The 22,677-nt window shown below is 54.7% G+C and overlaps 1 long non-coding RNA gene across 3 annotated transcripts; it reads right to left on the reverse strand.

Moving 5' to 3' along the window:
* Positions 1-10,629: 10,629 nt before the first annotated feature.
* On the reverse strand, positions 10,630-20,074 carry LOC112306396 (uncharacterized). 3 transcript variants are annotated; one of them, XR_006655722.2, is made up of 2 exons: positions 18,792-20,074; positions 10,630-13,102 (listed from the first exon to the last, which is right to left on the reverse strand). It is a non-coding gene; the product is annotated as an uncharacterized lncRNA (long non-coding RNA). The 3 variants fall into 3 exon arrangements; XR_006655723.2 differs by having other exon boundaries at positions 10,630-13,138; XR_006655721.2 differs by having other exon boundaries at positions 10,630-13,141.
* Positions 20,075-22,677: the final 2,603 nt, after the last annotated feature.

Here is a 22,677-nt window from a genome sequence, read left to right on the forward strand (position 1 = left end):
GCCCCGCCGGGAATCCTGCCCTCCAGCCGCACCCCGCCCAGGCGGCCCTCTGAGTCCGTGCTGGCAGACTTGCCCTCCCCGGAGGCGAGGCCGGCTGCTTTCCTTCCTCTTTATATCTCCAGCATCCTCACAGTGACAACGGTGTAAACACGGGGGAGATGGATGTGCCTGACGCGTGGCCCAGAGAACCCGCACTCCCACAGGCCTGGCTCCGATGTGGAGTTTACCAAATTGAAGCAGCTGGTACTGCCGGGTCCCTAAACCCAACAGTGCCCTTCCTCCCCTGTGGCGCACGCCCCCTGCCCTGGAGGAGCAGAACCAGAACCATCCTCCAGCATTTTAATAGGGAGGTGGTGGGGCATTTGAGTTAAAATGGGTTCTAATTAGCTCTCCCTAGAGTAGCACTGCGGGGAGGGGGAAAGAGGGAGCAGACACTGGAAGTGTCCTGGTCACTGACTCCTCCCTGGCCCCTCCCCCTCACGGTGGGTGGGGTTCCAGGGCCCAAGTTTGGGAAAGAAAGGTCTTTCCCAAGGGGAACTGGGTGCAAGTCCCCCCAGAGCTATGGTCGCCCCCCACCGCCCGCACTCCCCCACCCCCCGCAACTTTGCCTGCCCCAGCCCCAGGATGAAATGAAGGTCGTGGTGACAGTGAGTTTACAAGGTAGGTTCCCTCTGATCACTGGGAAGAGAACTTGACCAAGGTCACATAGGGGTAGGGGCCGAGGAGGTGCAGTTAGGGCTGCCCTGTCCTGTGCGGCAGCCACTAGCCATGTGTCATTACTGAACAAGCGCTTGAGATGGGGCTGGTCTGAATCCAGATGTGTCTTAAGTGTAAAATACACACCAGATTGCAAACTCTTGGTATGAAAAAGTAAATATCTCATTAATAATTTTAAGTGTTTGTGACATGTCAAATGATAATATTTTGGCTATGTTAGATTAAATACAAACATGATTAGAATGAATTCCACCAGGTGGTTTTTGGTTTTTGTTTTTTAACTTTGTTTTAATGAAGCCACCAGAAAATTTAAAATTACCTGTGTGGCTTGCATTTGTGGCTCGCGTCTTATTGCCATTGGACAGCCCTGGCCTAGGATGGGAGCCAGGTGACTCCTCAGCAGAATCCCCTACACTCACTGCCCACGGCCACCACCGATTGGGCCAGCTCCAGGACAGGCCAGCATCTCCACAGGCTCTGGGTCAGATGCTGTGGGTTTAGGCCCAGCTGCACCGCTTATGAGACGTCTGGTTTCTCCATCTGTAAATGACACAGTTATGCCCATGGGGAACAAGGTAGTTCTGGGGGTTTGAAGAGAACCTTCCAGTGGCCCACGCACACCCTTGTCACAAATGCCACTAGGCTGTGCCAGCACGAGGGTGGGCTCTGGTCTGCTGTGTCATGCATAGAGCAGAAGGCCCAGAGTGCTTCGCGCACGAATGAGGACCACTTCTAGCGGTAAGTGGTGTGGGACAGGCTTACCACCGAAGTGGTCCACTGTGGCCGTGAAGACCAGCCTTTCTCAATCTATTTTCTGCCTTTGCAGAAAACAGATTGTATTCCCGAGATGCGCAGAGATGCGCAGCCCTGCGCTAGCAGGCTTTAAGAGCTGCCCTTTTATGGGGTGCTTAAAAGCAGGACCTGAGTTCAGATCCTGGGGTGACTGCAGGAAGCAGGAGAGGAGGGAGGAAGAGCAATGGGGTTCTTCTTCCATGCTGGGGGTGAGGGAGGGCCAGATTCCACAGAGAACTCTAGAAGTATACAGAGTACCTCCCAGAACTGTCTTCCAGAAGACAGGAGGAGAGCACAGTTCTCCACTGGCTCTGGTCCTCCGCAGCAGAAGGGTGTTCCAGAGACCTTGACCCCCCACACTCCTGAGCAAAGTCGGTGGCTTCAGCACTCCTTGGGGAAAGCCCCGAGGCAGAAAAGCACCTGCTAGAGGTGGCCCCCTGGGCGGTGTGAGTCAAGACTGTCAGAGAGGGGACAGGGAGCATAGTGTGGCAGAAAGTGTCTGTTGCAGTCCCTAAAGCTTACAGACAACCAAAAGGAGTTCATCATTGCTACAACAAATAGACAAAGATCGGTAGCGGAACCTAAGGGTGTGCCATAGACGGAATGGGCTATGGCTTATGGGAAATTCTAGAAAGCCAGCTGAAACCTCATTCATCTGCTCACTCATGCACCCATCCATTCACTCATCGACCAATACCTACTGTGTACTGCCTCCAGGTCAGGCTCCGGCCCACCCCAGAAAGGGTGGCGAACAAAAGAGAGGGATGAGGATGTTATTGTGTCAACCAAGTGGAACCTTCCTGATTAATGAAGTAGGCAAGTCACTCGAAGACGTCAGTCCTTCCATCTTCCTTGGGAACAAGATACTGATGCTGAATGTCTCACACCTGAAAGCTCCCTAGGAGGGTCAGCCTCTTCCCTGGGTCCAGGGGGACTTGGAAATAAACTCAGTACCCGTCCTGCCTTCCTGTGCTCGCTCATCCCTCAGCCCCTCAGTGCCTACTTGTGCTAGGCTTTGTGCCAGGTATGGGGGTGCAGTGGTGAATGAGGAGGAGCCCCTGCCCTCATGAGCTTGTGATATGGAGGGAGAGAATGTACCACCCTTGTGGAGAATCTCTGAGCCTGGGTTGGAGTGGGTGGCTGAGGCCCATTGGGTTTTGAAAAGCCTGGAGGAGGCGCAATCAAACATTCACCCCAAGGCCTCTGGGCCCCAGATGTGAGCTTCTGGCACAGACCAGACCTGGCTGAACCTCATAACTGGCTGCTTGGCAGAGGACATTGGCAAACCCAGGCTTACTATGGTCCATTTGCATATCATTTGCATCTATCTGCATATGTGGTGGCACAGCCTGGTCTCTTATGCATTTAAATTGCAAGTTATTTGTCTCTCTTTGAAAGCTCTCATTTTTCTTCCCAAGGGGGGCTGGCTCCATTTCCCCTACTTGCCCTTATAACGCTAGACTGTTGAGTTTATCCAGCATGGTGCAAGGCTGTGGATCTTGGGGTGCAGTATATGTTTATTATTCTGGCCTTCAGAAAAAGCACTGTTATTTTTGAGAGCTCCGTGACAGCTAGTGCCGAAGGGAGTATCGGGCATGTGCTCCCTGTGTTATAGATGGGGAAACCGAGGCAGAGAGAGATTTTTTTTTTTTTAGTGAGGTACCCTGTTAGAGACAGGGCCGTGGCTACAGGTCAGGGCTCCCGATTTCTGATTCCATGTCCAGAGGGTCCTTTGTCTCTGTGAAGATGTGTGGAAGGTGGTCCAGAGAGCGGCAGAGACTTTCCCCAGGCCCCCAGCTGGGCCAGGATGCAGTCTGGGCTCTCACAGCTCTGCCTGAAGACAGTGAGCCCGCAGGGATGGTGGTGCCTGTTCGGGCTCCTGCGTCTGTGGCTCCTGCTGTGTCAGAGGGGACCCTCTCCGTAAACACCACATGTATCAATTTCTCCTGATGTGTGTTTGATCTCAGTGAGTGTCACCCCACCCAACCCATCCCATTCAGGCGAGACCTGATTTGTCTCAGACCTGAGCCGGCAGGAGTCCTCATTGGCCCACTGACTGGGGACGCTGGGCTGCCCAGGAGGCATAGTTTGGGCCATCCCAGAGGATGTAGGTCAGCAGATGCACCCTGACGTGTCTGTGAAAACTTAACTTGTAGACCTCAGCCTGTGTCTTAGAGTGTGTCAACCGAGCAGGACAGGGACTTACTGAACACCCACATCAGGTCTAGCTGACCATCGCGTCATTTGAGGATCTTTACTTTTAGGGACAGAACCATGTAGTTCACCGCTAGCAACAGCTCCCATTTGTCTAGCACTTTTGTACAGGGTGGTGCTGGGCTTCTGCTCGGGTCACTGCAGTTCCTTATACCGCAAGACAAGGATTGTCAGTCGTGTTGTACGAGACAGGCCACTGAGGCTCAGTGAGGCAAAGGACTTTGTTCAAGGTCACACAGCAAAGGACCAGGGTCAAGGCTCAACTGCAGGGGTGGCTGATTCCAGACCCCAGCAAAAGGACCTGTGCTTTCCACTAAACCACATCACTTCCAATGCCAAGTCTAAAACTAGACCAAACAAGAGCACTAACTTACAAAACTTAGGCAGCGTAATGCAGCGCTTTACAGAGTGCAGACTTGCTCGTGATGGAGGAGTAGCTTATCTCAGATTACCTTTCTGCTGGTAACAATTATAAAATCTGGACAGAACATGTAAAACAAATTTGTTTGGAACTACTGGAGAGTGACCAAAAGCAGACAGAAACTGGAGAGGATGTGACCCTTGAAACACAGCAGCCATACTGATGAGAGACTCATTCATCTGGCTTTTCCCCTGAAGGCATTCTCTGGTTCAGGTAGTGCACGGGGATGGAACTCGAGCAGAAAGCAGAAGCCTTCGTGGCTGACGAGTATGAAATTGGAGCTCAGGGCCTCCAGAGCAGCTGGAAAGTGAGAGAGGAAAATCCCAGAAAAGAGCCACAGAGGGAGAGACTCCCCTCAGATCCTTGGCTAACGCCGGCACGGGGCACGACTCCAGGAAGCCCAGGGGAAAACACAGCTGGAAGGCTGAAAATGCTGAGCAGAGATTTCTGCAGCTGCTTGGCATTGGGGAAGACAGATTTTCTTGTTCAAATCTCACCAAGTTGGAGTGGTCTGGTAAACATACCAGGTTCTTCATTGAGATTCTGGGAGGCTGTGACTTAGGAGTAAGGATCAAAAAAACCTTCTATAACAAAGTCTAACACCAAGCCTCCACGAGAGTAAGGTGAGTGGCCAACAATTAAACAGAATAATAGGCAAAATTCTTCGGAGGAAGATAACACAATTCAGAATCTCTACATTGTGTCATCAAAATGTCCCACACAAAATTAAAAATTACTAGATAAGGAAAGAAACAGGAAAATGCAACACATAGACAAGATTTTTTAAAAGTCAGTAACACAGGTTCAAAGACAACCCAGATATTGGAATTAGTGGACAGACTTTTAAGTCACTATGAAAAATTTGTTAAAGTCTCTATAGGAAAAGACAATTATAATGAAAAAAGACATGGGAAATTTTATGAGTACATTAGTTTCCTAGGGCTGCCAGAACGAAGTACCACAAGCTGGGTGGGGTACACAAGGAATTTATTCTCCTGCCATTCTAGAGACTGGAAGTCCAGGTGTTGGCAGGGCTAGTTTCTTCTGAGGGTGTGGAGGAAAAGTCTGTCCCCTGCCTCTACCCAGTGTCTGGCAGTGTCTGGCAATCTGTGGCTCGTGTGTGTATCACTCCAATCTCTGCCCCCCTCTTCACATGTTGTTCTCTCTGTGTGTCTCTCTCCTCTCCTTTTTTTTTTAAAGCATTTTATTTTTATTTTTTAAAAAAGATTATTTATTTATTTATTTTGAGAGAAAGGGGAAGGGCAGGAGAAAGAGAGGGAGAGAAACATCAATGTGTGGTTGCCTCTCCCACACCCTCTACTGGGGACCTGGCCTGCAACCCAGGCACGTGCCCTGACTGGGAATCAAACCGGCGACCCTTTGCTTCACAGGCCAGTGCTCAATCCACTGAGCCACACCAGGCAGGACTCTCTTCTTTTCTTATAAAGCCACCAGTCATATTAGATTAAGGACCCACCTTACTTCAGTATGACCTCATCTGAACTAATTGCTTCTGTAATAACCTTATTCCCAAACGAGGTCATATTCTGAGGAACTGGGCATTAGGACTTCAACCCATCTTCCTGGTGGGTCATGACGGGGGGGGGGGGGGGGGGAGGGGGGAAGGATATGGAAATTTAATTAAAAATTGGATCAATTTCTAAACTGTAAAATACACCACCTAAGGTCATTCATTGGATGGGATTAAAAGCCATATAAACATCCATTGGATGGGATTAGCCACAGTAAAGCAGGACCAGTGACTTTAAAGCAGATCAATAGAAATTATCCACTGTGAAGCACAAAGAGAAAAATGATTGAAAAAATGAATGTAGCCTGAGTACCCCGAGTTAAAGGATTAGACAGTCTTCACACACATGGAACAGAGGATGAAAGAAAGATAATGGGGCAGAAAAAAAAACTGATGAAATAATGGCTAAGAATGTTCCCAGTTTGATTGAAAAAACAGTCAAGGAAGTAAAGTGACCCCGAACCAGTACAAATACAAAGAAAAGCGTACTTAGGCACATCATGGTCAGGCTGCTGAAAACCAAAGATAAAGAGATAATCTGGGAAGCAACTGGGTGTGGGGGAGGCAATAATATGTAGAAAAACGATGATGCAAAATACAACAGACTTCTTGCGAAAGCAATGCAAGTCAGAAGGCAATGGAACAACACTGGTAAAAGTGGTGGGGAAAAAAATCTCTCAATTCAGAATGTTGTTGGTGAGAATGCCTTTCCAAACAGAAAATTAAAAACATTCTCGAACAAATAAAATGGAAAATTTGTTGCCAGTAAATGTGCATTATAAAAAATGCTCAAGAAACTTCTTTAGACTTAAGGGAAATGATACCAGATAGAAATTTAGATTTATAGGAAAAAAATAGCACTGATAATGGTACATATGTGAATAGACACAAAAGACTGTTTTCCTTTTCTCAACTTCTGTAAAAATTAATTGACTCCTTAAAACAAAAATAACAGTGTATTCTATAGCACATATAAAAGTAAAATATATGACCACAATAGCACAAAGGACAGGAGAGAATGAAATGTAACTCTATTTTTGTAAATTTCTTACAGAACCCATGAAGTGGTATGTTTTTATTGGAAGGTACACTGTGATAACTTAAGAATGCATATTGTAACCCCTACAAGAGCAACCAGTGATCTAAAGAGATATAGCTAAAAAGCAAACAGAGAATGGAATGTTTTAAAATAGTTGATTAACCAACAGAAGGCAATGAAGGAGGAACAAAGGACCGAAGAAGAGGAGAGAGGAAAAATAGCAAGATTGTAAATGTAAACTCATCCACAACAATAACTCTATTAAATGTAAAGGGACTAGACACTCCAACTGGAAGGTGGATGTTGTCAAACTTGCTTTGACAACAGTCTCATGTCTGAGTTCTTGGCCTCTAAGTGGCAGAATTAAATGAGGTGTGCCAAAGCCCTGAACACAGTGCCTGGCCCACAGTGGGTGCCTGTCCAGTGAAAACTCTGAACTTACCATTCGAATCCCACTTTCCTGGAAGCTGTCAGTGAACTAACTTCCTGTGGGGAAGGCCACCATGGCCATCCACACAACATCCTGCCTGGCTGAGCATTCACCCGACTGGCCTTTGTTGAGCAATGTGGGTTATTTATTCACTTTACAGGAGCAGGGAGCTACCCTCCTCCTTTACCAGCTCCAAAGCAGAAGGGGAAGGAAGATTAAGGCACAAATCAATGGATCCTCCAAGTTGGCTATGGCACTGAGCTTTCCTGAGGCTGGCTGGGGTCAGCAGCTTGTGGCCAGTGTGGCTGCCTTGTGCTGCCCAGCGCCCTCTTCTTCCCAGTGCCCTGCCCACCGCCCTAGCACTGCCAGCAGGGCCTCTTCCCCCAGAGGAGCACTTGCTCTCTGGTCTGGCAGGTCAGCTCCTTTCTTACCCCTGGCATCCAGCTCCTTCGGGTCAAGCCAGGGCACCCAGCCTTTGGTCAGAGGACAACAAGGCGGTGTTGTGGGGCTGGAAGAGGAGAGGTTGCACTGGGCCCCATCAGGCTAGGGTGGGTGATAGGCACTAGGCTACCCCTTGCTAGCTGGTGGTCTGTGTGCATAAAGAAAGGGGACAAGGGGACTCTGACCTGCACCCCCATGGGTCCTTCCCTGCACCCCACATCTGGCCTCTCAGTTGAATCCAGAGCCTTGAGGACCAAGGTGCTGTTTCTAGTGACTTCCCCACTGTCCAGTCCATTAGTCTCCTCCTCCTCCAAATCCTCATCACTAACTCTCTTCCGACAGGAGGGCGCCCTGTGTCATGATTTCTAATGTTAACAGACTGGTTTTGCCTGGTGTTGTCCTTTACTGTAATAAATGAGATCTCTAGCACGTGGTGTTTGTGAGTTTTGTCTGTACTGTTGTGTATAGTTGTAGATCATCCATCCTTGGAGCTGCCCAGTTGTCCACAGCCTAGAGTCTATAGCTCGTTTGTCCACTCCACGGTGGCAAGGCGTGGGTGATCGTCTCATTCCAGGCTCCGACGAATAGTGCCACTGTGAAAATTCGGGTTGCGTCCTTTGGTGAACACACGGATTTGCCACTGTCGTGTACATGCCTGGGAGCAAAGCGCTGGGTCAGGGGGCCGGCCGCTCACTTTGAGTAGAGCTGACACCGCTTCCCACGGGGGTTCTATCAGTTTGCATTCCCTCCACAGCACGTGAGTTCCAGTTGCTCCACAAGCTCCCCAACACACGGTATTGCCAGTTTTCACCTCAGTTTTCCTGGCATCGGAAGTGGTGGCTCCCTGTGGACCCAATTTGCGCTTCCCCTGCAGAATCGCAGAGCTGAGAACCTTTCCACGCATTTGTCGGTCATTTGGATATTCTCTGGTGAAATACTTTAATTCAAGTATTTTCTCCCATTTTTCTCTTGAGTGGTCTGCCTTCTTCTCATTGATTTAAAAGGCCAATCTGCTTGGTCCCACACACTCAAAGGCACAGTGATTGGGCAATATTTGCACTGTAGCTGATGGCAGGGTTTCCAACAGGAGACATAATATGTAGCATAGAAGTAATCCGATTTGAATTGACTTTGCATTTGATTGGTCAATTTGTCCTGCTTTTATCGTTGTGGAAGAGCTACAAAGGGTTCTCAGCTCACTTTGTGTCCGTACGTGTTTAAGTGACACCGCAGTAAAAGTCATTTCAGGCAACAGTGAGGACCCCCGGGACGCCTTTCTCCTCTTGGTAAATATGACGTTTCCAAAACACAAGCCAACCTGCTAGTTCCCCAGCATAATGCGCCTCAAAGCACCCCTCTGTCTGGGACAGAGAGGAAGCCTTACACCGGGCCCTCTGGTCTCCCCACTCCCCGACCCCGGCACCTGCGCCTGCCCCGCTCCAGTGTCACACACTGCAGCTGCTGCCTCTTTCTGGACCAAGGCTCTCACACCACATGGTCCGTGGGCACAGGTCCCCAGCTCTTGCTGCTCCCTGTTTTGGACCAGCCTCTGCCCAAGGCCACCCTCTTTGTTTAGTTAATTCCTTACCCAGACTCTGCTCACCTGTCACTTCTCAGGGAGGCCCTCCCTGTGGCCCTGGAACTCACTGTCATAGCTGAGCTTCTTCACATGATCTCAGCTCCAATTTTTAACTTAAATGTGGCATTTTCCCTCCTAGATTGCAAGTTCCATGCAGGCAGGGACACATTTCCCACCCCCCTCCCCTTGTTTCTCCCGTATCTATGTCAGTGGTTGGCATTTGGTCAGTGCTCAGAAAAGGTTTGCTGAGTGACTTCAAGACCTGAGCTTGTGTCACCTTCGCCCTGTACTGATGCTGAAAGGTAGGGAGGGCCCAAGGTCACATGTAGGGAAGGGCCAGGGGCCCAGCTCTGCCTGTCCAACCACACAGAATGTAAAGGAGTATCCTCATTGGCCGGCAGCATAGGGCCAGGCCCTCCTCCTTGGGCCCAGAAGACCCTCAGAATACTGCAGCCCAACTCCTTTGTGCTTCGGATGAGGAACCCAGAAGGGGAGGGAGATACCAGAGCCCCAGCTGCATGCAGTGACGTGCTGGCCTGTGGGGCGGAGACAAAGGATTCTGTCACCACCCACATTCCAGGGTTTTATGATGAAGAGTATTTTCATGAAGTGCCCACATGTTGAAAAGCCATTCAGGGCACTATATACTACTTTCTACAGTGAGCACAAAGTTTGAAAAACCTAAAGCATCTCATCCTGCTTCAAGAGAGCCTGACCCTTGTGTGAGTGACCTCGGAGCAAAGGATGACCCCAACGCACTCCGACTATCGGTCACAAGGCCAAACCAGAGACACTCTGAGTGGATCCACGAAAGGAAACGGAGCTTCAGAAAAGTGGGGGAAAGAGGGTGGGCGTCGTTGTGACAGTATTTTATCATGAAACTAGAGCAAAATATAAGTATGCCTTTAAAATTTGTTTAAAAATTTTATAAAAGAAAATTTCCTTCTTTTTTGGTTCTATATGAAATGTGATTCTAATCAAGGGAGGAAGGAAGGAAGGAAGGAAGGAGAGGACAGGGGTTGTCCAGAGTCACATGGTGAGGCAGAGTCACATGGAGAGCCAGTGGCCTGCTGGTCCAGGACCCACATGAGTGACACTCGGCACCCTTTGCAGCGCCCTGAAGTCTCTCTGAGGCAGGGACGCCAGGCGGTGAGGGGTTCTGAGGGGTTCGGGCTGGAGTGAGTGCCTCCGAGCGCAGTAGGGTGTCCCAGCCCTGTGCAGCCGGAGCCTGAGGACAAAGGCCTGCCTTGTCCTTGTCCTCCGTCTGTCCCGGAGTCCTGCGGGATGGTACGGAATTCCTGTTTGTGGGAATCTGGGAGAGGACAGGAACATTCTGGGAGAAAGACTGGGGACGCTGAGTGCGGCAGGAAGGACAACTCACAGCTGAGGAAGCTCCCTGGGCCTGGGCCTGGGCCTGGGCTGGCGGTAGCGGGGGTTCCCTTAACCTTTCCCGGGCAGAGGAAGGTGACCTTTTTAACCCCCGTTTTTATTGAGGGAATTGTAGATTGACATGCAGTTGTGAGAAGTAAGACAGAGCGATCCCAGGTACCCTGTCCCCAGCTCCCCCCGTGGAAACGTCTAGCAGGTCTCCAGGACACCATCGAGGGGGATGGGCACCGACCCCCCCAAACCTTCTGCAGCCTTCCCAGTTTTACTCCGACTCTTGTGCGTGTGTACTTAGTGCTGTACAATTTTATCGCAGGTTTGCGTTTCCTCCTCCACAGCCAGCATCCAGAACGTTCCGCCACCACAAGCCTCCCTCCTCTTGTTCTTTGGTGGCCACATCACCATTTCACCCTGGTCCAGGTGTCCCTGATCTGTCCTCTGCTGCTGCTAAAAGTTGGTCATTTCAAAAATGCTATCTAAACAGCATCGGCGCATGTGTAACCTTCCGGGCTGGGGTTCCCCCTCGGCAGGCGCCACTTTCTGAGCCAGCACCGAGTCTGCACGGCTCCCAGCGCCAGGCAGGAGACCGGGGTGTCTGTTAGTCCCCATTTCACAGCTGAGCAAACTGAGCCCCTGGAACTACAGAGCCAGCACCCTCGGGGACCCCAGCTCCCTCCCATAGCGGGGAGCATTTTCTCCAGGGAAGGGGGCTCAGATGGGGAGGTGGGCCGGGGGCCAGGATGCAACAGCCCCTCGGCCTTCCTCAGCCCTTCTGTGACCCAGCCTGTCCTCTGCCTGCCCCGTGTGTTGAGGGGCTTCCCTTCTGTCCCTCCCAGCCCCTCCCCAGGGCTGTCCCTTCCCTCCATAGTGAGAAGATGACTGAGGGCTGCTGGGTCCAAGCCTGTGGCCTTGAGGCCCTGCTGGCTACTGAAAGCAAGGCGGCCCATCCTCTGCACCTCAGGACCACCCCCGCCCGGTAAACAAGGGGAAGGATCGCACCCTGCAAATCCGTGAAGAGGCAAGGAGGCAACGTGTGAGGAGCAGTCAGCTAAGTGCCAGGCGCAGAGTGAGCCCCCAGCACACGCCGCCCGAGGCCCCGTTTGGCAATGAATTATGTATGGCCTTCTGGCAGCCCTGCTCACTGGGGCTGGCGTTCTCCGAGCTCCTCCCAGGCCTCGCTTTGCAGTGAGGGCCACGCACTCCCTCGGTGGGCCCGGCAGCATTCTTTGTCTCTCTTGCAGGGACCTGACCAGCTTCTGGTGGCTGATTTCCCAGTCCCCAGAATGCCCATTTCACAGGTTGGAGAACCAAGGTCTGGGATGTGATCAGGAACATGATGATGAAGATGCTATAGCAGCAGCAGCAGCAACGATAATGGTGATGGTACCAGCTGGGCTTTGTTGTGCCTTGTTGAGGGGCGAGGCACATTTAATAGACAGTCATTCATTCAGCAAAAAGCCAAGCGCCCACCTGGGCCGGCACTGTCCCAGGTGCTGAAGGCACGGCAGGCGACGGAACAGCATCCTGCCCTCGCGGAGCTCAGGTTCTACTGTGGCAGGGCAGGCAGGCAATCGATGAGTAATTGACTGCTTGTCTGTCAGATGGTGGCGGCTGCGAAGAAAGAAAGGGGGTGGGGTGGGAGGAGACGAGGCGACAGGCCCAGGCCCAGGCCTTGCTGAGGAGGTGGCATTTGAGCAGAGCCACGGTGCCCTGGAGGAAGTGTGAAAGCGACCTCATGAGATGTCTTGGGAAGGAATATTCTAGAAAGGAGCAGCAAGTGCCGGGGTTTGGGGCAGGACTTGCGCCTGTGTCTGAGGCACTGCCTGGGGAGCACCCAGGTCTCAGGGCGACCCCGTGGGCTGCCTCATTTGGGAGATGAGAAAACCGAGTCAGACATTTCTTCTAACCTTTGCCCGTTCATATGCTTTGCCGCAGACGTATTCGTATGTTGGGTTACAGGGGCTGCCCCACGCTTCACTGGGGTGCTAGGAAATATGTGGCAGATGTCTTTCTGCAGCTGGAAAAGTTCTGAGTTCTGGAACTGTCTGCCCAGGGATTTGGGGTCAGGGATGGGGACCCTGTGTGACCCAGGTCTTCGCCATTCCTGCAGCAGACCACCCCCACTGGCCTTGTGTCCCGGACCAGCCTCTGTTTCTGTCCTTTCCAGCCCGTGAACACCCTGCATCAGATTGGCGACACGGCACTTCACAGCCTACAGACAGGCGGTGCTGCCTCTGCTTGCCCACAGCTCCCGAATAGGCCCGGGCTGACCATTCCAAGTCAAGGCCACCGAAGCCACGGCCCAGGTCCATGGTTGCATGGCTCCAAGGCAGGCCGAGGTGGCAGGCACAGAGCTCACCCAAGGACCTGCCGGTGTCGGGGGCCGGTGGCCCCAAGAGGTGTTCGGGCCCAGTGGACTTGCCCTGTCTGACATTGGCATTGAAGGTCTGGATGGGGAAATGAACGGCAGGCATCCTCCTTCCCTGTCCAGCTGGGTGTGGAAGGTTCCAGGCAGCCCATGGGCAGGGAGTAGGTGCAGAATCCAAATGGCTCTGCAGGGGGAGGAGTGGCCAGAGATGAGGACTAACCTGCTGAGGACGGAAGGAAACACCTCTAGGCCATGGCCTCCTCCCGGGAAAGGCCTCCTCCCAGCCTCCCTGCCTCCAGGTTTCTCTTCTAACCCCTCTGCAAAGGTTCCAGATTATTCTCCCTAATTAATCCTCCTACCCGAGCCTCCAAACCCCTTGCTTCTGAAGGTCATTCAGTACCTGGCGCGCTTCTTCCTCCAGGAGCACACCTGGCCTCCTCACCCCCAAGCCTTTGTCTGCACTGGTTCCCGTGCCTGGCACTGAAGACAAACTGTAGACGCACCTCAGAGAAGGCCATCTTTCTACACCAGCTGGGGCCTCTGGGATCCATGCGGCCGCCCCTGCAGCATCCTCCTGGTTCTCACAGCCCCGCTTGCCCCGCCCCCTGCAGCGTCCTGCCTGGCCTCCCTGCCTTGGGAGAAGTCCCAGCTCCCAGTCGACCCGTCAACCGAGGCCCTTCCTGACCAGCGAGGCTCCAACTTCACTGTTCCCCCAGGTCACTCCCTGTCACCTCCGTACAGTTCAGCCTGTCGAAGCTGCTTAGGGTTCTGGAGTCCTCTGAGGTTACCCTTCCACTTCGGGACCTTCTTCTGTGCGGTTCCCTTTGCCTGGAACATCTTTCCCTCCCCTCTTGGCCTGGCTGACTCTTAAGCCATCCTCTAGGACATGGTCTTGATTCCACCTCCTACAGAAAGACTTCTCGGATTTGGGGCCCCTCCCCTTGACTCCCAGAGGCCCCAGGTCCTCAGCAGCATCATAATTCCCCCAGGTTAGAACCAGCTGACTTGCCTGTCCAGTCTGGGCCGCGGTCTTATGAGGGCAGAGCCCCACATTGGCCTGTGTCTCCCCCAACTTGGCCGGGGCTGCGTGCCCAGGAGAGGCTCAGGGAAGCCCACAGGGAAAGTGGGAAGTGTTATAGCAACGTTTATCGAGTTTCTACTCCCTGCCAAGCCCCAAGACGTGGAGTTAGGTGGCCATCTGGCCACCCAGCAGCCCTGGGCTATTCTCTTTGGATCTGTATAATGGACGTAATCCTCATCCTGTCTAACAGCCTTGTGAGGGTAAAGGAAATAGTTCAGGTCAAGTGCTCATCCCAGCCCCAGGAATTCCTGAGCATTTCGTTGTTCCTATCACTGGTAATGACTGGGCTTGTGGGGCCGGCCTCTGAGGCTTTACATCTAGGCTTCTCCACTCACTGGCTCTGAATTTGGGCAAGTTACTTAACCTCTCTGGGCCTCAGTTTCCTCATCTGTAAAACGGGACAAATCATAGGTTTTATCCCTCCCTCCCAGTTCATTGTCACCAGGAAGTACTCCCCTGTACCTATCCTAAATTCATCCTGGGCTGATTTCTCTGGGCTCCCACCCAGGCCTGGATGGACAGAATCCAGTGAGGTGGGCAGTCGCCAGCTCCTGGGGTGGGGAGGTTGCTGGGCTCAGTCTCCCCAGAAGTCTCCCAGCCAGAGACAAAAGCAAAGACACCTTTGTCCCCCTGCATTTCAGGCCTTGGGGACAGACTGGGGTGAGTGTGTGCCTGAAGGGGAGAGGGGGCGAGAGATGCAAGGGTCTGGGGCAGGAGGGAGGCAAGACCAGGGATAGGCAGCCAAGAGGGGAAGGGTTGTGGGAAAGGGAGGGTGTGGGGCAGGGGCGCAGGGCTGGGAAAGGGAGCCTGGGGAGGCCGGAGCACCGGAGAGGGAGGCCTCATACCAGACACTGTCTAGACGCAGCAATTATTGTCAGCTCAGAACACCCAGGCTCTGCCGGCTCAGCTGAAAGGGAGCTTAACAAAGAGCTGAGAGAGGAAGAAAGCAGGGAGAAAAGCGCCCGCGGAGCCGGCTCCTGGCCTGTGGGGCTCTTTCTCTGCCTGGAGACTCCCCTTTGTGCTCCACAGAGATGCCCCATCAGGCCAGGGTCACATGTGGGTGTGGGACGGGAGAGCAGGGTGTCCTGTGGTGGCGGGGGTGGGAGAGGCGGTGAGGACGGGATACAAGTTGCACTCGTGTTTCTTGATTTAGAGGGGAGTGGCAGTGAGGACCGAGCAGAGAGCAGACCTGAGAGTCGGAAACCCAGTCTCCCTCTCCGCCCTTCCTGCTGTGTAGCGCTGGCCAGGAATCAATTTCCCCGAGACTTGGTTTTCTCATCTGCAAAATAGGCGTGACAGCACCGCCTGGCCCGAGGTGAGATGGTGGTAAGTCTACTGCTCTTCGACCCTGGAGGGCTGCAGCCCATGCCCCTCACGGTCATGCTGGGGAAACTTCAGGGCCCCAAGGGACCCGCTGGAAAGCACCCTCTGCCTTCACAATGGCCATTTTGCAGATGATGAAATGGGCGCCCAGAGGCCAGAGCCACTGGCCAGAGCTCACAGCCAGTCAGCAACGGACTCAGGTCTGTCCCTGAATCTCACCCATGACTTTCTGATGTGTATGTACCCTAGGGGCAGAGTACATACACATCAGAAGTAGGTGGTAGGTGGTAGGACTGATGGGAAAGCCACAGGCCCACGTGATCCCAGAATCTGCAGGTAAGGTCAGAGCCACAGGTAGTCAGGCTGTGGCCCCAGCTGCTGTCTGGAACCAGGTCTCGGCTGGGCCACTGGGCCCTGGTCTTAAGGGCAGCTATGGGCTGAGCAGACCAGCCCTCCCATCCTGGGAGAGGACAGACCAGCCCTGAGAGGGAAGTGGGCGTGGCTGGCCCTGGGATGCTGCCACAAGGCCTCCTCGGCACAGTGCAGGAGTCACTGGTACAGACACTGCCCTCCGGCCAGTACCCCAGCACCCCCCACCCCAGCTCCCTGGGGAAGGGTCAGATGCTGGCCCTGGCTTCCAGCGTCACAGGTGGGAGTGAAAGGGGTAGTGCTGGGCTTTCAGAGCACTGGCCAGGGGCTGTGGGCCTCATCCAACCACATCCTCTGGTCTGGCCTGGCCAGCCTTCCCTGGTCCCACAGGGGTTCGATGCGACCCCTGGGTCCAGCCTCCAGTGAAGGGCAGAATGCTCCGTGCAAGGGACACATATACACTCATTCTCACACACTCACACCTGCAAGATCCCCCTCAGCTGGACACTGACACACCACATACACATCCACTCTCTAGCTTTGGGGTGCAGGCACTAGCCTTGGGGTGCAAGCACTGCCTGCTGAGGCTCAGCCCCACCTGGCTCCAGCCACCCATTTGCGGAGCCTCCTCACTGTGCCCAGAGCTGGAAAGTGGCCCTCGGCTCCCACAGGTCTGCCGCTCAGCATTGACTGCAGGTCGAGTTCGGACTGCCTCGCCCAGCATGACCAGAATCCGCCCCTCTTTCTGGAAGATTCCACAGGCAGGTTCCCTTTGCCCTTCTCCTCTCTGTGCCTGTTCAAGCTGTTCCCTCTGCCTGTTCCCACCGCCTGCCCTCCACATCCCAACGCAAATGCCTGACCTGTCCACCTGCTCCGGTGGGTTGCCCTCGGCCTCAGGGAATAGCACCAGCCTCTCCGTGGCACAGGCCAGAGCCTGGCACCTCCCTGATACCTCCTTGGCCTCCTTCACCCCCTCCCCCGTACCACGACCCGCCAACTCCTGTCCTCTGTTCTTCCCAAGTCATGTCCAAGGCCAGCCTCCCCTCTATCTCAGAGGTGACAGCCCTGAGCCAGGCTGCCTTGACTCTCCTGGGACCTTGGTACCACTTCCCTGCATCCACTCATGTGCCCTACAGTCCTGAGTGGGCTTTGCACATCTGGGGTCTCCTCTCTCTGCTCCATAAACTCTTCCAAAGCTTCCAGCTGCTTCCAGGACAAGGTCCACAGCCTTGGGCCACACTGATCCTCTCTCAGGCTCTCAGGTCTGTGCCTTGGGACCCCGTCCACATGGTCCCTGCCCCTCCAACAGTCACTCTTCCCCTAGTTAGTCATCCTGGTCCTCAGGCACCCCTCCCCGGGGAGCCCTCCTATAACCCCTTCAGATATCAGGTCCCTGGGACCAGCCTCCCAGCCCCCTGCACAGTCCGCCCCCGCCCCAGCCTGATGCCCACCTGGCATTATTGAATGCATTATTCATAATGGTTTGTGCAGCCTCTGTCTCCCCTGCAGGACTGTGAGCCCCATGTGGGCACAGCAGTGTCTGTCTTGTTTGTCATTGTGTTCCAGCATTCTCCCTTAGGCCCCTCTCCCAGTTTGGTTTTCAGCCTGGCCCCACCCTAAGGCAGAAGAAAGGGAGCCCTAGGTCCCTTCTGCCCATCCCTCCAGGAACCCATCCCTATGGAGGCCATGAGGTTTTCAGAACAGCCTGCCTTGCCCTCCCCCAAGGCCCCTCATGGGCAAGGACAGGTCTACGTTTTGCACGTTGGCTGGACGGCACCCCAGAGCAGGGCTGTGGCTGCCTGGTGTCCCCCTCCTCCAACTCTCCAAGCCCCAGTGCCTTGCAGAGCCCTGGGCTGGTGATGCCCAGGCACAGGGAGGCCCTGTGGGCACTGTGGGATGGGTCCAGTAGGACAGTCCACAAGAGGCGCAGGGAGGGACTGAGGAGGATGGTGGTGCGCCCCCCCATCCAGTCCCCTTCCAGAGACCCCTGCCAGCTGCCTTCCTCCACTCCAACTGGCCCTGCCTCTGCTTCCCCTCGGCTCCATTGTGAGTGGCCTGACTCCATCCTCCCCTCCCTCCCTCTTCTCTCTCCTCATTCCCCTCCCCCCTCCTCCCCCTCTCCGTTGCTCTCCTTTCCTCCCTTCTCTCCTCTCGTCTTTTCTCTGAGTACTTCTCCCTCGCCTCCTTCCTTTCTTCTTCCTGGGTTAAAAATAATCAACTTTCTGGGAAGCAGCCGCTCCTGCTGAGCCTCCCTCCCCACACTTGGGAGCCCCTGAGAATAGCTTTCTGCGGTTCTCAGCTCCAGCCCCTCCCCTCCCCAATGCCCCCTCCCCTCGAGCTGACTAATAAGCCGGTCTCCGCGGCAGAGCTAGCTCGGCTGGAAAGGCATTAAACCTCTTCGTGTCCAGACTGCGGGACCGATGCGCAGCCTCCGCAGGCCCGCCCGGAGGGGCCGGCGGTCCCGGCAGCCCTGGCCGCTTCCAAGCCGACGCTCTGAGCCGCACGTGTCAGCCGCTCAATCAATATTGATGGTTGGATGAACTTTGCCCTCTGACCACCAAACCCACCGCTCACGCAGCTAACTCGGGGCTCGGTGGCAGCGAAGGGGCATCTGGGGAGTGTCAGGAGCGCACACTGAAGGGATAAGGGAGAGACAAATGGGTTGCGGCCACGTGGGGTGTGTGGCTGGGCCAGGAAGCCCCCCCTCTGCTAGGTCTGGACACCTCTCCCACCCCATCCCACGCCCAGGGCCGTTGGGCACCGCCCGAGGAGGGCCGGGGCCTCTCTGTAACGGGTAGGCCAAGGGCGAGGAAGGACCCAAACTGTCCTGGGACCCAAGGACGTCCACCGGTGGTCTGGCCTTTAGTGATCATTGTCTCCCATCTTGCAAAACGGGAAACTGAGGCCCAGAGGAGGCAGGACGTCTCCAAGTTCCTGCCTTAGACCTTAAGAGAGACCCTCAGGTCCCGCACAGGGGGCTCTGCGAGCGTAAGGTGGGGGGACATCAAGGTTAAAGGTGAGGGGTAGTTGGGGAGAGAAAGAACGCGAGCGCGGCTCCTCCCCCGCCGGCTCCGCCCACTCAGAGCGGTCCATGCATTACCTCATCGCGGCGCACTCCAATTGGCTGGTTCCTCCAGAGGCCGGCTCAATGCGGCGGAGCTGTTAACCCTTTTCGGCCCCGCGGGCTAGGCCGCGGTGTTACCACCTGTCTCCGCGGCCCCACGCGGCCCAAAGGAGACCGGGGAAACGCAGCATGGGGGCAGGTCGTCGACCGGAAGAGAGCCCAGTGGTTTTGAGCACTGGATCAATCAGCCTGGTTTGGGCCTCGCCCCCACTAACAGGCTGTGTGACCTTGGGCAACAGGCCTCACCTCGCTGAGCCTCCTTCCCTTGTTTTCTCAGCTGTAAAAAGAAGTGAATGATGCAACTCCTGCCCTCTCCAATTCCTTCCCCGAGCATTTGCCAAGTGCGCGCGCATGTGGGCTGCCGTTCCACATTGCCTCCTCGCTGCAAGAGGCAGTTATGATTACGGGTTTGCGGAAGAGGAAACTGGCTCAGACTTGCGAAGCCGCCTCCAAGGTCACACAGCGAGAAAGTCACAGAGCTGGGATTTAACTCCGAGTCCTGAGCTTTCTAAGCTTTCCTACCCAGTGCGAGATACTGCTGCTGCTGGGGGCTGCTGCTTCCAGGAGATCCTGGTCCCGTGGGGGGGGGGGGGGCAGGACTCACGTCCCCTGCCAGTCAGAGCACATACCCTGGTGAGCAAATAACACCTGTGACAAGCTGGAGAGCCAGGGCCTCTCTGGAGGAAAGGTTTCCTGGAGGAGGAGGGGCTGCAGCTGGACATTCAAAGGGGAAAGCAGGAGGACCCTCAGACACAGACAGCGGGATTGGGCAGGTACAGTGAGGGCGTGTGAGTTGAGTCAGGAAGCCCTGAAGGAAGCCTGCAGAATCTCTCGGGGGCCAGCCTGCTGGTCAAGGGTCAGCCCCTCAAGGGGAGCGGCTCTGGGGCTCTGGAAGGCCGCCCCAATGGTCAGCGCTTGGGGGCAGGACCCCAGGAGGAGGCCCAAGCACCTCAGGTCTCAGTATTTACAAGTTACAAACCAAACTAACAAACTGCTAAATAGGTTCTATTCTCTGACCTTGACAAAACACTTTCCCAAGGACAACTACCCCTGGAAGGCTGGGTTTGTATTTAGAAGCCTGGGTTCCAAGCAGGAAGTGGCAGCGTGGGAGAGGTGAGCCTGCCTGCGGCTTCCCACTCAGCAGCTCTTTCATCCTCTTCTGTGAGAGGGTTTTGCGTGCTCAGGTGTGGACACTGCAGCCCGTGTGCATAAACTCTGTCCACACTCCCTGCAAACAGCCACCTCTTGGCCACCCCTAGGGCTTAAAGGTGCCCAATCAAATGGGAGTCAGACCACCCTCAGGAGGAAGGACCCAGGAAATGGATTAGGCAGGGGATTCCAGGGTTCTAGGTGGGCAGATCATGGACCTAGCTGGGCACGCCCCCTCAGACACAGGATTCCTGGTCTCACGTGGAACAACACCGTGAGAGAAGGGCCAGAGTGTGCCGTCTAAGGCCTGGGATTCAGGCCCAAGGGTGCCGCTGAGGTGCCTGGGTGCTGCCGCAGCTGGGGTGGCTCAAGCTGGAGGCAAGATCTCCCGTCCTTCTTGAACTTGCTCCGGACTATCACTTCTAGCCCTGTACTCTAACCCTGGCCAGATCCTGGGTGCCGTCCCAAACTCTTCCTCCCCAACCCCCAGCCCAATACTTACCAAGACCTGAGGAGCATCCCATCCAAAGAAGTCAGCTCCCTTCCCCTCTGCCCACTGCCCTTGCCGCTCTCCAGACTGGCTCCTGGACCCCACTCTCTACCCACCTCCCTGTCCAATGTGCCCTCCACATTGGCCAGACAGATCTCCTAAAATGCAAGCCAAACTACTTCTTTCCCTCTCTGAGCATCTCTGGCTCTCCGGGCTCTCGATGCACCCTTCCCAGGCTCCACATGTCTGGCTCCCCTCAGCCTCCCCTCCCCTCCCATCACCTTTGGTTCTGAGCTCCAACCCTTTGCATCTTGTCTCCAGCCTGGACATCTGTATGTCCTTTCTGCTGCAGCATCTGCACGCACGTTCTTCCCTCTGCTAGAACGGTGCTTCCTGTCCTTCATCTCGCCAGTCTCAGCTAAGTGTCCCCTCCCCAGGGGACCCTTAACGCTCCCTAAACCCCTGGACCAGCAGAAACCACATGTAATGAACTGATTAGCTCTGGAGTTACCTGTTTCAGGTGTATTTCCCACCTGGTCTGTGAGCACCCAGAGGGCAGGCTCAGTTAGTCTTGCTCGCTGCTCCATTGTCAGTGCTGGCAGAGTGCCTGGCCCAGAGTAGGTGACAGTGAAGGTTCATTGGACAGATGGGTCTGCACTGGACTGGAAATCAGGAGGCAAAACAATGACGGTTAATATCTATTGCCTGCTTACTGTGTACAGGGACCCCTTTCTAAGTGTAGCACGCATGGTCACTCACTTATTTCTCACAGTCACCTTTGAAATAGGAACTATTAATCTGTCCTTCCTGCAGAATGAGGAACCTGAGGCCCAAGATGGTTCAGAGACTTAGGCTCACAGCTGGCAAGCAACAGACAAGATCTGAACCCAGGCCATTCCAAATACCATGATTGTGGGGGGCAAGATTGGGGGCAGTGAGCCCAGGGAGGGGCACCAGTGCGGCCTTGAAGTGTGGGGAATGGCCTCTGTGCGAGTTTGCGAGCGCGTTGTACAGGCAAGGTACGGAAAATGTGTGTGTTGAATGGTTGGTGTGATGCACAAGCGTAGATTTGTCTGCAGTCTGTGGGGTGTGGAGTCCGTGAGTGTGCAAGTGTGTGTGCATGCACCTCTGTGTTGGTGGTCCCTGCAGTGGGGTGCATCTCTGCCTGTGCGTGGTGTGATCTGCGTGATGTGGGGGATGAGTGTTGGTGTGTGCGTATGTTGTGGGGTGGTGGGAACCGGGACACTCCCCAGGGGAAGAGCTAAGGGGGGGATGTTAACGAGGAAAATGGGAGAGGAGAGTGCTCTGGCCAGAAGGGAGCAGGGAACGGCCCTTGCAAAGGCCTGGAGGCAAGAAGAGGCGGCCTGGAGCGCTAGGGGACTTGAAAGAGTTCCAGGAAGACTGGGGGATGGGGAGGGAGAGACAGGGATGTGGGGGCAGCAGGGCAGGCCTTCCTCTGTTAGCTGGAGGGTGTGTGTGTGGTGGAGAGCAGAGGAGTGAGACAGGCTGAGCCGCACTGACCACGTGGGAGGGGTGGTGCTGGACCTAGGGCAGATGCTGGGTGGAGCGCCCTGCTGGGAGGTGGCCTGCTCTGGGGCCCCTGACCTGAGCCTAGTCTCTGCTCAGCCCCCGAGAGCAGTAGCTGAAACGTTCTTAGCTTCCCATCTATAATTTGGGTCACGAGATTATGTGCTGAAAGCCCCCCAAAGAAGCAAAGAGCTGCAGATGTTTTTGGTGCATTCTCTCTGGGTTGCTCTGGCGAAGACCCGGGCAGGCATTTGGTAACAAGTTTTCCTAGCACCCCAAGAGGCCAGAGGCTCTGAAGATGGCAGGCCCTGGCACAGTGCTCAGCTGGCCTGGGGGCACAGGTGGGGTGGGGGGTGGGCATCAGGATGTGAACCCAGGGGAGGGGACTCCAGTGTGGTAACAGTTCCTCCACGGTCTTCACACTGCAGCCTGTCGTTTCCCATTTGATCCTCTACACTCATAGATTCCACGTGGTTCTTGTACTGGGTTATTCGTCCTGCTTTAGAGATGGCCAGAGTGGGCCAATGACCCACGGCCTGCCCAGGACTCATTCCAGGTGGTCCTGCTCTGGCACACTCCCCCGGACAGGCAGTGAAGTGCAGTGGGTTTTCTCAGCATGTGCCCTAACAGGGGTAACAGTGTGTGGTACCCAGAAAGAACTTGGAACTGGGGACCCAGCTCGGCTGCCCACCTGCT

Source organism: Desmodus rotundus, chromosome 1, assembly GCF_022682495.2.
Source record: "Desmodus rotundus isolate HL8 chromosome 1, HLdesRot8A.1, whole genome shotgun sequence".
Classification (NCBI taxonomy): Eukaryota; Metazoa; Chordata; class Mammalia; order Chiroptera; family Phyllostomidae; genus Desmodus; species Desmodus rotundus.